Source organism: Anomaloglossus baeobatrachus, chromosome 5 (genome assembly GCF_048569485.1).
Source record: "Anomaloglossus baeobatrachus isolate aAnoBae1 chromosome 5, aAnoBae1.hap1, whole genome shotgun sequence".
NCBI classification, from domain to species: Eukaryota; Metazoa; Chordata; class Amphibia; order Anura; family Aromobatidae; genus Anomaloglossus; species Anomaloglossus baeobatrachus.
The window spans coordinates 289,695,466-289,710,821 of record NC_134357.1 but is presented as its reverse complement, the minus strand read 5'-3'; the positions used below and the strand labels follow the sequence as shown (position 1 = coordinate 289,710,821).

The following is a 15,356-nucleotide window of genomic DNA, read 5'->3' as shown; positions in this document are numbered from 1 at the left end:
TTAGCCACAACCACGCTCGTACGGGGACGGGGAGACGCTCGTACGGGGACTAGAAGACAGCCCAATAACAGCAAGCCCCGCCCTCTTTAAGCCGCTCACATGACCAAGTTTAACCCCCTACATGCTGCTTGTTCCTACACTATAGCTCACGACCCTCCCCCTTACTAAACAACGTGATCCCAGCAGCTCGCGTTATCTTCACTTGTGCGCAGCCGCCTCCCTACGCTTGATGATTGGTTGCTTTGTGCATTGCTCCCCTTCGATGATTGGTTGTTGAACAGCTCTTCCGCCCGGTGATTGGATGATGGGTGACTTGCATAGAGATGGTCCCGCTATAATAGCGAGGCCGGCGCCGCCATTTCTAGTGTTGTCTGTTCGTGGTGGAATGGCGGAGGTAATGTGGTATGGTCGGGCGTATCGCCTGTGTGGTCCGGGCTTCGGCTTCTGGTTGTTGTACCTGACGGCCTCGCTCCGACCTAGAGAAATCCCCCTGCTCGGGCAGTAACAGGTGTGGGCACCTCCTAGTGTCTGATGCCCATGTATGATACTGCGGACAGATGAGGTGGCGCTGCGGGTCTTGCCCGTTCTTTTAGTAATGGCGGTTCTGTTCTTATATGCAAATATAGAGGGCCAAATGTTGGTCTAGAGGGGCGCTCCAGCCAGCCACCTGTGGGGGGCGTAGTTCCTTCAGAGCCACAGACTCTATAATGGCGGTAAGGCCAGTGCAGGCCGCTGTGGTAATAACATGCCGCTCATCTACCCTCTTCTATGTCCCAGGTGCAGTGAGTCGCCGGTGCCTCTGCAGGCCTGACCATGGTAAGCACTGTCTGCAGCTTCACCTGATGGCTGACATCTTGCATTCCACTAATAGGAATCTGATCTGTGAAGACTTCCTTCAAGTTGGGATGCGACATAAAATGGCTGACTTGGCACAGGGAACCCTTGCACCGTCCTGGCGTTTTCTGTATTGTTGACCAACACTGCTGCAATCCTGTCAGTAGTTACATGCTGTAGTGATCCAGAGAAAGTCCACTGATGGCTCCCATCTGAGCTGTTATCACTCAGCTTGGTGTGATGGCTGACTGACCTAAATTAAGTGGTTGTCTGCTCTAAATCCATGAGTCTGCAGCTGGGAATGGCTGTCATGTGGCCAGGAGTCTGTGATATGCAGAATCTGCCTAGAGGGTGGGAGCCTTGTGTAATACTTGCGGTGGGTGAGGCTGTGCCCCTTCTAGGATTCTGCATATCACATATGCACTACCATTTAACTGCTGTCCATGCATCTACACAGTGCATGTACTGAGGATTCAGAAGACCACTCATAGTGATTGCAAACTTGTGGCTTTAGGCTATGTTCACACACTGCGTTTTTTATTTGCGTTTTTGGTCCGTTTTTGCTGCAGAAATTTCTTGAGAAATTCTTGTAACCTTTCTGCAGACATTCCCCAGCAAAACCTATGGGGAAAAAAATTAGCTGTGCGCACACTGCGTTTATTTCTTAAGAAAATTCTTTCAGTAGATTTTATTAAGAAAAAGAATGAGCATGTCACTACTTTTCTGCAGCTAACTGCGTTATTTCACTCCATTGACTGTAATGTAATCATGAAATAGCGCAGGAATAACGCAGGTAGCAAGTGATGTGCGTTATTCCCGCGTTATTTCGTGTTTTCAAGACATAGTGTACTTCCCTGCACTGCGTTTTGCAGGAAAGTGATGTCACTAGGACAGGAAGAGGAAGGGGAAGAGAAAAAAAAGCGTGGGCTCGCTGTATTTTTACCTTCCAGCCGGGTAAACACACAGCGGCGGCCCGCTATTCTCAGGCTGGGGAGAGCGAGGGACAGGGTTAATGCCCCCTCCCCCTCCCGCAGCCGAGAATATCAGCCGCAGCTGCCCCGGGACAGTCGCATCCATTATGTGACAGTCCCGGCGTGTTACCGGCTCCTCCAGATGCCGTGATGCTGGGGCAATCCAGGTAATATGGAGTTAACGGCAACTAATAGCTGCCGCTAAGTCCAAGATTAGTGATCGCAGCGTCTATGACACCCCGTCACTAATCTGAAAATGAAAGTAAAGAAACACTCACACACCGAAAAATCCTTTATTTTGAATAAAAGACAAAGCCCCTGTTTCTCCACTGTATTAACCCCTCCCAGACACAGCTCCGACGTAATCCACAGCGATGTCCCCCGGCGCTTCCAGCCCTGCTCCAGCCGCGTGTGACAGTTCTCCACGGGTCAGTGAGCGAGTGCTGAATGCGGCTCCTGAGCGAGGCTGCGGGGAACTACAGGACATTTCTCACGGCCGCTGATGTGAACACATTACTCTCCCTCTCCCTCTCCTAATAAAAATCATTTTTCTAGTGTGAACATAGCCTTAGACTGGGCAACCCCTTTAAAGGGAACCTGTCTGGTCCAATATGCACCCAGCACTTGAGCAGTTTTGTGTACATATTACTAATCCCTGCCTAACCGTCCCTGTATACACTAGCATAGATAGAGATCTTTAGAAAAAGTTTCTAAAGATCTTTTTATCTTATGCTAATGATGGAGAGGACTAGTCTGCCCTCTTAGCATGTTAGTGCGCCCACAGGGGTGTACTAACATGTGATACAATGCAGCATCACCAGCGGGGATGTGCGCACCTGTTTGCTGTGACTGCTCTATGCCGGGCACTTCTGGTCATGTGCAGTAGACCTCTGAAGCCCGGAGACGTACACCTGGCTTCATACTGCGCATGACTGGAAATGCCCAGCATTTAGAAGTGTAAACACAGGTACGTGCAGCACTACTGGTAACACTGCATTGAATAGCATGTTAGCACACCCCTGTGGGAGTACTAACATGCTAAGGGCGGCTAGTCAGGGGATATAACTCCCTCGGGACTAGTCCCTGCGCTATTTAGCATAAGTTAAAAGATCTTTAGAAATACTTTTTCTAAAGATCTCTTTATCTATGCTAGTGTATACAGGGACAGTTAGGCAGGGATTAGCAAAAATGCACCCAGAACTGCTCTTGCTGGCTGCATACTGCACCTGACAGGTTCCCTTTAACGGGAACCAATCACCAGGATTTTCATATATAAGCTAAAGCCAGTGTTAGTGCCAATATATCAGGCTAATTCTATACATATAGCATAAAAAATTCTCAAGTATTGGGTTAAAAAAATTTCTTATTGTACACAAAATTAAATGTACATAAATGGATAGAAAAGCATTGAAATACAAATACAAGAAGCTGTTAAACCAGAATGGGTGGTAATTAATTTATATAATAAATATAATTAATTATTTGCATGACTAATCATACATTATGAAAATGTTTGAGTTCAATGGTTAGTGTGTATATGTATGTGTGTGTATATGTATGTGTGTGTATATGTATGTGTGTGTATATGTATGTGTGTGTATATGTATGTGTGTGTATATGTATGTGTGTGTATATGTATGTGTGTGTATATGTATGTGTGTGTATATGTATGTGTGTGTATATGTATGTGTGTGTATATGTATGTGTGTGTATATGTATGTGTGTGTATATGTATGTGTGTGTATATGTATGTGTGTGTATATGTATGTGTGTGTATATGTGTGTGTGTATATGTATATGTGTGTGTGTGTATATGTATATGTGTGTGTGTGTATATGTATATGTGTGTGTGTATATGTATGTGTGTGTGTATATGTATGTGTGTGTGTATATGTATGTGTGTGTGTATATGTATGTGTGTGTGTATATGTATGTGTGTGTGTATATGTGTGTGTGTGTGTATATGTGTGTGTGTATATGTATGTGTGTGTGTATATGTATGTGTGTGTGTATATGTATGTGTGTGTGTATATGTATGTGTGTGTGTATATGTATGTGTGTGTGTGTATATGTATGTGTGTGTGTGTGTGTGTATATATATAATTATTATGCTGTCCAAACTGTATATGAGGAGTTTGTAAAATATACAGTGCAGTTACATTTGTTGTTTGGGTGTCTCATGTGATCTTGGGTGTCTGATTTGCTTAGATTTGTTTTCACCTAATATACCGTAGTTAAGTCAATTGAGTTAATGAATTATAAGTGCTTGTTTTTATTTCTTTTCTTTTTCTTCTCTTGCAGAATGGACTAAGCTACAGGTGCCAGTAATGTGATTAATCCCAAATGTGGCCTTCACCACATCAGGATGATACAAATTGGGTTTCCGTTCTGATTATACAGTATAAGAATCGTCTATTGTCATAGAATGGTAGTGTCACTTCTTGAGGGTAATCAAAGGCTTTTTTGCTAGAAGAAGTAATATTTTTTTTTTTTTTCCTTAGGTTGAGATTTAACAAGTAGGTGGCGGCTAACAACCTGTCGGGCCTGATGCCAATCTCTGCTGGATCAGACCACTCCTGCTCATGGCATCACAGAAGCTGTAGAGTCATTTTTACAGCACCTCTGCAATAATGGGCATCTCTGCTGGTGTTATACTGACTGCCCATCAGCATGGTGTCTACAGTGACACCCTGTCAATGAAGCAGACCAGAAGAGAGAACTGCTGAGGTCAAATGGAGTGATCTGAGCTGGCAGAGATCAGCAACAGGCAGCTAGTTAGCAATTACCTACCTGTATATTCTTGGCCCCAAAAGAGAAAAATTCAAGTCTTGTATAACCCTTTTAATGTATCCTGTCTCAAAACCACATGCAATCTGCTCCATGGCTTTGAGCATGTGTATATTCAGAACCAGTGTCACCTCATAACTGCCCTATAGACCTGATTGGTGTGAAGTGCGTGCAGCTGCCTGGTGAGTCTGGCCATGACACCTGTTATGCAACTAAAGTCTACCAGGTGTCACTGCTCAATCACAATACAAGTGAATTGGGTTGCACTGTGACCCTGGAGCTTCTGCAACAAGGACTTTTTTTTTTTTTTTTTTTTTTTTGATCTTGTACTTCTTGGCCTTGCAATACAACCCCACTTGCCTGCTTTGTGCTGTAATAAAGCCACATCTGTTACACTCTTTGTGTGACTAAGGTTTATCTGCTGTTGACATGTAGCTGAACCCCCTTAGAAAGAATATCGGTCCCAAATGTCAGGTTAATGTACAATAACATTGGTGGGTTGAGGGGTACTTCAAGACTCCAGTATTATGCATCATCATCAGCAGTTTGTTCATTTAAAAAGAATGAGCAGGAATAATGGCACCCCCCGGCCAGGTGTATAAATTATGGGGTAGGAAGTGGTTTGTGAAATTGCTGCTCTTGTCATGCAATCTCTGGGGTAATGCCGGCGTGACACTTATACCGTATTTTTCGCTTTATGAGAGATATATATATATATATATATATATATATATATATATATATATATATATATATATATATATATATATTATACGCACAGTAGGGAGCTCAGCGCTGGAGTAGGTAAGGAAAGTGCTTTATTTTACTATGGAATATCTTTTCCTTCACCAAATTTGGGGGTGCGTCTTATAAAGCGAAAAATACGGTAATTGACTCGCACAAGTTCTATACCACAAAATCTCACATTGCACTGGAACCAATGTTAATTAGACAGCTCCGATCTATATATATTTTTATTTTTTTAATTTTTTTTCTCAGTTCTAATCGGACTGAGAAAAAAATCGCAGCATGCTACGATTTCTAGAGTTTATCCTGCGAGTTTCTCCAATGCAAGTCTATGGGTGCGAGAAAAAAACGGATGTCACACGGACCATCCTAGTGACATCTGTTTTTCTAAATAAAATTCAATAATGTAGCAGAACACTAAATGCTCCTGTACATGACTGTAATGACTAATGGCGGCTGAGGGAAAAAAAAAAACGGATTGAATACAGATTGCTCACCAATTACGATCATGAGAAAAATCAGACTTGCATTGCACATGGATCAACACTCGGACATAGCTCATCCTACTCTCAGGCATGAGAATCGGACCTATGTTTCAATCTCAAGTGTGACACCGGCCTAAGCACAACTCTAGGCATATGAATGGATTGACACTGCCACGCATATCTACAGGCCCTCTGATATTGTAATACGTTAGTCAGTAGGTCAAAAATGAGACCTTGGTACCAAATCATGTCTCTCACTCTGTAGGTACCAAGTCTCCGCAAATGTATGGATGTTGGGTGACAACCAGGAAGATTTACTTTACCCACAAATCTGCCTGGTAACTGGTCAGGGGTGGTTACATCACTGCGGCGTGATTACATTTCTTGATTGATTATGTAAAGTTCAACTGTCTTGTCTTGAATCAGGTGTTAATGTCTAAATAAAAATAGTATTTTTGTAAGGTACATGTGTTTGACTTTTTCTTACATGGGTTGTAGGGCTTCTGTTAAAGTAGTGGTTGATTCTCCATTTAGTAGATATGACTCTTGGCACTACCTGTTTAAAGGGCCAGAGCTCTGTGTGCAGTATTACTTTTTTTTTGCTCATGATTATAGAGGTGTATGAGACTTTCAATGGCACCTTTTCACAATTTGAAGGTTTGTTTTGTTTTTTTTTTCTTTATCTTGGACTAGAGTTGAGAGGGTAGCTAGCTATTCATACTCTATACTTATAACAAGTATTGTCTAATACTCGCGTATTCATTCTGAGTAGCATATGCAAGGCAATGGGGAAAACGCGCAATGTCATGAGTAACCCGAATGCAGTACTATTCATAAGAGTAGAAAATAGTGCAGCATTCGAGTTACTTGAACTCAAGTTATTGTGAGTTTTTCCCCCATTGACTTGCATTACACACGCTATTTGGAATGGATACGCAAGTATCAGACAGTACTTGTTATGAGGTATAGCGAGTACAAATGGGTACTTACTCTACTGGTAACTCAATTGTGTACACATCTTTTTATTGTAAACAGTTTACACAAAAAACTTAACACCTAGATATTTTCTGAATCACAATCTATTAAATCACTGGCTAGCATGAATTGGTCTGGCTGTTTCCCTATCCCTTTTCATAGTTGACTTCCAATGGAGGGGAGAGACTTGCCAATTAACTGGGGCACAGGAAAATCTGGTCAGTGGGCTAGGGGCAGACCCATCTTGTGTAAGTGTTACTTCAAATACAATGATGCCAGACTCGTGCTGCCTGTGGTTTTAAGTAGTGATGGGTTTCATCGCAAATTAATTCTTGCAATTTCCAATTTAGCCTTCAGGCCTTTCTGTGAATCCCAGTTCCTGGTCTGTACAGAAGACTTTGTAGCAGTGTTATTACCACAGATAAGATTATAATGGAGTAACTGATCAACATACAGCTGATGACAGAGGACTTGCTAATCATAATTGGTGATACCACAGCTTCTCCCCTCCCCCTTTCCCTTAACCCTCAGTGACCATTGCTCTGATCTTCTATCCATACAATGGAGTCTGTTAATGTCCAATGGCAAGTGAGTCCTTAATCCAGTCTTATTTGCTGATGTGTAATTGGACTTAAGCTGGGTTCACACTAAACGACAGCGACAACGACGTCGCTGTTACGTCACCACTTTCGGTGACGTAACAGCGACCTTGTAAGTCGCTGTTATGATCGCTGCTTAGCTGTCAAACACAGCAGAAGCAGCGATCATAACGTCGCTGTGCTACATGTGCAGAGAGCAGGGAGCCGCGCTTAGCGCTGGCTCCTTGCTCTCCTACAGTACACATCGGGTTAATTAACCCGATGTGTGCTGCAGCTACATGTCACAGTTCAGAGAGCAGGGAGCCGCGCGCACTGCTTAGCGCTGGCTCCTTGCTCTCCTTGCTACAGTATACATCGGGTTAATTACCCGATGCATACTGCAGCCACATGTCACAGTGCAGGAGCCGGCGCTGGCAGCAAGAGCGGAGCCTGGTAACCAGCGTAAACATTGGGTAACCAGGGAAAGGACTTCCCTTGGTTACCCGATGTTTACGCTGGTTACAGCTTACCGCAGCTGCCAGTGCCGGCTCCTGCTCGCTTCATTTCGTCGCTCTCTCGCTGTCACACACAGCGATGTGTGTGTCACAGCGGGAGAGTGACGACCAAAAAATGAAGCTGGACATTCAGCAACGACCGGCGACCTCACAGCAGGGGCCAGGTCGTTGCTGGATGTCACACACAGCGACGGGACGTCGCTGCAACGTCACAGAAAATGGTGACGTAGCAGCGACGTCGTTGTCGCTGTGTGTGACACCAGCTTTATGGTCTAGGAAAATTCAGTATAATATTTAACAAATAGTAAATTGTTTCTCGAATAACCTTAAAGGGAACCTGTCATGTGAAAAGAAGAAAAAAAAATACTATTAACCTGCAGCTATGGGGTAATTTACAGGTTAATAGTATTGTTTCTGCTTGGATCTCTGTGCTGGGAGAAAATTAACATTATTCCTCCTGGCAGCCTTTGGTTTTCTGGCATAGGGGTTTAGTCACTACTAAATATCGTGAGGGGTGTCTATAACACCCCCAGCACTGACTGACAGCAGGCTCTAATTCTAAGCGATCAGTTGGTGCAGTTGCTGCTCGCTGTATACTGAGTGGTGACAACCCATGCCACCTTCTATGCCTGTAAACCAAACACTGCCAGGAGCAAATGAAACTATCATTTAAAGGGGTATTCCCATCCCCAAGATCTTATCTCAAGATGTTGTAGGTGTAATAATATTAGCAAATACCTCAAATTAGAAATTTAGTATAGTTCTCCTGATTAACTATGTTGCTTACATCATGTGAAGGCATTGCAGGACCTTAGTTTCTAGTGGGCATAACTATGGATACCTAAGGTCCTGCAATTCCCTGAAGATGAGGTAAGTGACCGTGCATCAGAATTATACTACATTTCCAATTGAAGGTATCTGCTAATATTCTTACACCTGCTACATATTGAGATAGGGGGTTATTCCCATCTCCAAGATCTTAAATGCAGACGTTGGGAAGGGTCAAAAATATTGTTAACTTGCAGCTTAAGGCTATGTGCACACGCTGCGTTTTTTTGACGCTGCGTTTTTGTGCGTTTTTGGCCGCTAAAAACGCACAAAAACGCACCTGCGTCGAAAAAACGCACCCGTTTTGCCGCGATTTGGTGCGTTTTTGCTGCGTTTTGCTGCGTTTTTGCTCACTGCGTCCTTATGCGTTTTTATCAGTGAACAAAAAAAAAGGTCTGATGTCATTTCCTTCAATGTGTTCTTCATTCTCCACTAGTGTATGCAGAAGAGCAGACAGCTGCAGAACTACAAGGCTCAGCATCCTCGATCCAATAGTGTATGCAGGAGAGCAGACAGCAGCTGTCGAACTACAAGGCTCAGCATCCTCCATCCAATAGTGTATGCAGGAGAGCAGACAGCAGCTGTCGAACTACAAGGCTCAGCATCCTCCTTCCAGGACTGTATGCAGGATTTCTCTGCCCCCCCCAAAAAAAAAAAATGACGTGGGCTTCGCCATATTTTTGTATGCTAGCCGGGTACAGCAGGCAGGTACGGGCTGCCCCCAACCCCCAGCTGCCTATTTGTACCCGGCTGGGAACCAAAAATATAGGGAAGCCCTTTTTTTTTTTAAATTATTTCATGAATTTCATGAAATAATTTAAAAAAAAAAATGACGTGAGCTTCGCCCCATGTTTGAGTCCAGCCGGGTACAACTAGGCAGCTGGGGATTGGAATCCACAGTGCAGGGTGCCCATGCTTTCTGGGCACCCCCGCTGTGAATTGCAGTCCCGCAGCCACCCCAGAAAATGGCGCTTTCATAGAAGCGCCATCTTCTGGCGCTGTATCCAACTCTTCCGGCTGCCCTGATGCCGGGTGGCTAGCCAGGTAATAATGGAGTTAGGGCTAGCTGATTATTATCAGCTAGCCCTAAGCCCGAAATTCATGGTGTCACGCCAATATTAGACATGGCCACCATGAATTTCTAGTAAAGATAAAAAAAACAACACAGAAAAATATTTTTATTAGAAATAAAACACAACACAATTAGTGACTCCATCTTTATTGAAATAAACCCCCCTCCGCAGTAATCCTGGGTCAGGGTCCCGCGCCGTCCAATCCGGATCCAATATCATCTGATCGGTTTGCTGGAAGGCAAAGCGATCAGATGATGTGTCAGGATCAAGTGCCTGAATCACATCACACATCAGCTGATTGTATAAAAGCCGATTATACAATCAGCAGATGCATCAGTAGAAAAAAAAAAATAATAATACTCACTTATGTGCTGAATAACCGGCAGCTCCCGGAGCGATGGGGCGGGAGTCTGATCCTGTCCGATCGCTGCAGCAGCTGCCGGTAATCAGGGATGAAGTCTCCTGACGCATCCGCTGATACCGGCCGGGCGCCCGCGTCAGCCCGAGACTCGATCAGCTGATGCGTCAGGTGACTGCATCAGGTGATCCATCGCCAGGTCCTGCAAGCAAGGTCCTGCCCCGGGGAGACTGCACACAGCCGGAGCGGGGGGTGGCGATACCGTGAGAGGAGATGGGAGCGGGCATGGCCCCGGGAGTCTGCAGACAGGTGAGTATAACTTTTTTTTTTTTTATTCTACTGTTAACTTTTGTTTTCGCAGCCGCTTCCACCTCCTGCCTGTACATGGCGCCGCACGGCAGCATACATGCACAGGACGGGAGATGGACGCGGCGGTGACGGTACCGGGAGGATTCATGCTTCTGTCTATACTGACAGAAGGAATCCTCTTCCTGTACACGTCACTTTACTACCCACCTCCTGCGCTTATAGCTGCGTTTTTGGTCTTAGAAACGCACCAAAACGCAGCTATTTGCGTTTCTCATTGCGTCTTTCAACATCCCATTGAACTCAATGGATGAAAAGCGCAGTGAAAAACGCGGGAATAATTGACATGCTGCGTTTTTGTGGTCACCACAAAAACGCAGCTGAAAAAAAACGCTGTGTGGGGACAGCAAAAATGAAAACTCATAGACTTTGCTGGGGAAGCAAAGTCATGCAGTTTTGAGGCCAAAAACGCACCCGAAAAACGCCGAGAAAAACGCACCGTGTGCACATAGCCTAACTCGATCAGCAGGTTAATATATTTTTATATTTTTCACATTACTGGCTCCCTTCAATGGGACACAGCACTGGTCAAACCATATACAAGCACTTGTGCATCATGCTGGGCTAATCATTTAAATACACACCCTAGTCAACACAAGACCATTTATATGCAAATCACATTCTTGTGGCCACCAGCTACTGGCACATGAAATTCCTGATTTGTGTGTCTTAGGCTATGTGCCCACGCTGCGGATTTACCGCGGATTTGCCGAAAATCTGCAGCAGCAGCACTTCCAAGCCATTTCAATGGCATTTTGGAAATGCTGTGCCCATGCTGCGGATTTTTCCGCGGCGGATTTGCCGCGGATTTTGATGCGGAAAAATCTGCAGCATGTCAATTATTGTTGCGGATTTTGGTGCGGATTTTTCCCATGCAAGTCAATGCAAGGTGTAAAATCCGCAAGAAATCCGCAGGTCTGTTCCCACAGGCTCTTTTTCCTGCGGATTTGGTGCGGATCTCGCAAACAAATCCGCAGGAAGTGATGTAGGATAGTTCAGGAAGAGGAAGTTTCACCATTTTGTAGTGTAGAGTAGTGGCAGTGTAGTCGTGTTGTGTCCGGACTCTGGATTGCCAGCTAAAAGCAGCTAGTTACAGGCTGCTTGCTTTTAGCTGGCAAAACAGGATCCCAGCTCTTTTTTCACAATTCTTTTTAAAAAAAAAAAAAAATGTGCTCCGCTGTATTTTCACTGTCCAGCCCGATGCAAGCAAGCAACTGAGGGCTGTGCTTCTCAGCGGGATAAGGCTGAAGCATTCTCTGCCCCTCCCGCTGAGAAAAACAGTCCTCAGCTGCCCCTGAAAATGGCGGCTTCATTGTGAAGCGCCATTCTCAGGTGCTGTACCGAGGCTCATCCAGCCGCCCTGATGCATTTGGCTGGCTGGGTAATCTGAAGGGGTTAATGCCAGTTTTCTGCAAACTGACACTAAGCCCGAGGTTCATAATGTCATGCCTGTGTAGACACGGCCATTATGAACCTCCGTTTGGTAATAAAGAAAAGAAAACACTTTTTGAAAAATTTTATTTGAAATAAAAACACACAAACATCCCTGATTGCCATCTTTATTACTCCCTGAATCCCCCGACGATAATCCATGACAGCTCCGATGTGCACCCGGCTGACCCGGGCACTGGCGTCAGCCGGTCACAGCAGCTGTCAGTGTACGAGATGCTGCACAGCTCTCTTCTGTCTGCTGGGACCGGCTGACGTCCGTGCCCGGGTCACATGAGTGCACATCGGAGCCAGGCACATCAGCTGGTCGGTGTGCAGTCAGCTGACCCGCCCGCGCTCGCGAATTAAGTCAGCTGACGATGTGCAGTCATGTGACCCGGGCACGGACGTCAGCCGGTCCCAGCAGCCGTCAGTGTACGAGATGCTGCAAAGCTCTCTTCCGTCTGCTGGGACCGGTTGACGTCCGTGCCTGGGTCAGATGAGTGCACATCGGCCGACTATTCAGCTGTCGATGTGCACTCAGCTGACCCGCCCGCGCTCGCGAATTAAGTCAGCTGACCGGCTGACTTCTGTGCCCGGGTCAGCTGATGCTCTGAAGTCAGCTGACCCGAGCTCAGCTATGAACTGAGCTGACCCGGCCAGTGAGTTCTGCCGCTCCTAGCAGCCGGCAGAGAGCTTTCCTGTGATATTGTCCTGGATTAACCTCTGAGGCTTGGGAGTAATAAAGATGGGAATCAGGGATGTTTGTGTGTTTTTATTTCAAATACAATTTTTCAAAAAGTGTTTTCTTTATTACCAAACGGAGGTTCATAATGGCCGTGTCTACACAGGCATGACATTATGAACCTCGGGCTTAGTGCCAGTTTGCAGAAAACTGGCATTAACCCCTTCAGATTACCCAGCCAGCCAAATGCATCAGGGCAGCTGGATGAGCCTCGGTACAGCACCTGAGAATGGCGCTTCACAATGAAGCCGCCATTTTCAGGGGCAGCTGAGGACTGTTTTTCTCAGCGGGAGGGGCAGAGAATGCTTCAGCCTTATCCCGCTGAGAAGCACAGCCCCCAGTTGCTTGCTTGCATCGGGCTGGACAGTGAAAATACAGCGGAGCACATTTTTTTTTTTATTTAAATAACAGTGAAAGGGAACATGGGACCACATTTTTTGGCTATAAGCTGCGGCCACCACCACTGGGTTATTATATACAGCCTGTTAGAATGTAAGAGCCCAGTGGTGTTGGCCGCAGCTTTTCTGTATAAGCACACTGTGAGACTGCTAACAAAATGGATAATGGAGAAGAAAGGAGGGTTGGGACAGGAAATGACACAGAGACTTTTTTTTGCCTTCAAAACCGTCAAAGCTTTATTCAGAAACACATTAGAGTACAATGGACAAAATCCGCAACGAAATCCGCGTCAAATCCGCGTCAAATCCGCAGCTATGCTAAGGTGCGGATTCTGGGGGAAAGCTGCGGATTTTGAGGCACAAAAATCCGCAGCAACATTCTCTCGTGGACACATAGCCTTAAGGTACCGTCACACTAAGCGACGCTCCAGCAATCCCACCAGCAACCTGACCTGGCAGGGATCGCTGGAGCCTCGCTACACGGGTTGCTGGTGAGTTGTCACACAGGCAGATCTCACCAGTGACCAACCAGCAGCGACGCGTGGAAGCGATGCTGCGCTTGGTAACTAAGGTAAATATCGGGTAACCAACCCGATATTTACCTTGGTTACCAGCGCGCACCGCTTAGCGCTGGCTCCCTGCACTCCTAGGCAGTGTACACATCAGGTTTACCCGATGTGTAGTCTGGCTATGTGTGCAGGGAGCCGGCACTGACAGCGTGAGAGCGCGGACGCTGGTAACGAAGGTAAATATCGGGTAACCAAGGAAAGGGCTTCTTGGTTACCCAATATTTACATTGGTTACCAGTGTCCGCAGAAGCCGGCTCCCTGCTTCCTGCACATTTAGTTGTTGCTGTCTCGCTGTCACACACAGCGATCTGTGCTTCACAGCGGGAGAGCAACAACTAAAAAATGGTCCAGGACATTCAGCAACAACCAACGACCTCACAGCAGGGGCCAGGTTGTTGCTGGATGTCACACACAGCAACATCGCTAGCAAGTTGTGCCTCAGCAGCGATGTTGCTGTGTGTGACGGTGCCTTAAAGGTCCAGTCACACATAACGAGATCGTTACTATGTCACAGTTTCTGGATCGTTGTTAAATCGTAGGTGAGATCGTTGGTGAGATGTTAGTCATTTTCCCAACGACTTTAGTAACGATATAGCGACCTGTATAATGATCTCGTTGGAACCCTGTCACACAGCAGCTATGTAACGATTCCGACCTCGAATAGGGGCGTAGTGTTTGACGCTGTAAGCCACGTAGGCGTGCGTATGCGTCACCTTTTCCACACCCCTCTGCTCTGATTGGTGGCCAATACTGCGTTCAGATTAGGTGGCTGGCATCGCTTCATCCTTTGTCCCTTTGTGAGCCTTGCTTTGAGGATAGAACCTGCGATTCCACCCGGATTCATTCATACTTTGTTCCCGGTTGCTTGCTTTTCGGATCGAATCTGCATCCAGATTTATCCCTCTTTCGTTCCCGAGTGTTTGCTTACTGTACGCAGCGCCAACCAATCGGTGCAGAGGGGGTGCGGAAAAGGTGACGCAACTACACGCCTACGTGTCACACGTTAAGTTCTCATCTAGGTCGTTAACTAGATCGTTGGTAGGTGTCAAACATAAAGATTAATGCTGCCCAGCAGGACTCCAATGAGCAAAAAAATGGCCCAGGACATTCAGCAATGACCAACAATCTCGCAGCAGGGGGCGGATCGTTGGTACATGTCAAACATAACGAGATCGCTGGTGAAGTCGTTTCGTCACAGAAACTGTGACATAGCAACGATGTTGTTAGCGATCTCGTTGTGTGAAGTGGCCTTAAGTCTCACTTGTGATATGTGAGGAAAGAACTGTATAGTGTGAGGTTTTTTGTGGCTTTTTTTTTTTGTTTGTTTTTTCCCTCCTCACGTGACCAACTATTTACAGTATCAAAGAAAAACAAAAAAGTAGAGGGTTCTACCATGCTGGTACATAAGATAAAACTACTGTTTGTGAAAAAAGATTACCTTTATTAATACAAAAGTCCACTAATAATAAAAATGTGGCAGTAAAAATAGTATCTAAACAAACAAGATATTCCCCAATAATTTTTATTTTATTAAAGTAGATAAAGTTTATATTACACCATTTAGTGCATATTGAACAAACACCAAATTGTCACAGAACAGACCAGTATTATGGTCACCCCTGGTCTTGAATATCAAGAGCAGGGTTTACATATAAATTGTTAGACAAATTGATACAATTAAAACAGTGATTACAAAAAG

At 45.4% G+C, this 15,356-nt stretch overlaps 1 long non-coding RNA gene across 2 annotated transcripts; it reads left to right on the top strand.

Annotated features, from left to right (window-relative positions):
- Positions 1 to 265: 265 nt before the first annotated feature.
- On the top strand, positions 266 to 6,289 carry LOC142309989 (uncharacterized). Of its 2 annotated transcripts, XR_012754051.1 has the most exons (3): positions 266 to 394; positions 778 to 816; positions 4,107 to 6,289. It is a non-coding gene; the product is annotated as an uncharacterized LOC142309989 (long non-coding RNA). The 2 variants fall into 2 exon arrangements; XR_012754050.1 differs by lacking the exon at positions 266 to 394 and having other exon boundaries at positions 414 to 816.
- Positions 6,290 to 15,356: the final 9,067 nt, after the last annotated feature.